Source organism: Penaeus monodon, chromosome 27 (genome assembly GCF_015228065.2).
Source record: "Penaeus monodon isolate SGIC_2016 chromosome 27, NSTDA_Pmon_1, whole genome shotgun sequence".
Taxonomy (NCBI): domain Eukaryota; kingdom Metazoa; phylum Arthropoda; class Malacostraca; order Decapoda; family Penaeidae; genus Penaeus; species Penaeus monodon.
In genome coordinates, this window is record NC_051412.1 from 26,920,847 (window position 1) to 26,921,391 (window position 545).

Here is a 545-nt window from a genome sequence, read left to right on the forward strand (position 1 = left end):
CAGTCAGATATAACGATAAATTATTATCAGTTTGGTTAAACAATATATAATTTTTTGAAGTTTACTTAGAAAAGAAAAATATTAATGGAAATGAGGCAAACTTTTCAGCATCCCACACGAGCCTTAAAATAAAACAATATTTAAAGGGCTTTTTGTGAAGATTTATATGAATCGCGAATATATGGAGATATATATATTTTGTATCATTGTTGAAATTAACTTATATAACATGGATATTAATTTAATTTCATTTGCGAATGATATTGGCTTTATTCATGACATGATTTATGATACTGAAGAATTAATATGTTAATCATATTAATATCATATAATATATATTAGTCAATAACATCATTAATCGTGAATATGATATTGTTATATATATATTATCTCTGATGGTCTCCTGCCGGTCTGAGAGCTATTCCCAGCATTGTGTTTCTAGTTGCAATTAAAGGGCATGCTATGTATAGCACAAAGATGCAATCACTGCAACGTGCTTTGGTGAATCGTTACTTCTTTGATGACGAGATCGAATGATTTTCGGA

The 545-nt window shown here is 28.4% G+C and overlaps 1 protein-coding gene across 1 annotated transcript in view; it reads left to right on the plus strand.

Moving 5' to 3' along the window:
• LOC119590477 overlaps positions 1–545 on the plus strand; it is a 15,848-nt gene that overhangs the window by 12,653 nt on the left and 2,650 nt on the right. The gene's annotated exons all lie outside the window — the stretch shown is intronic.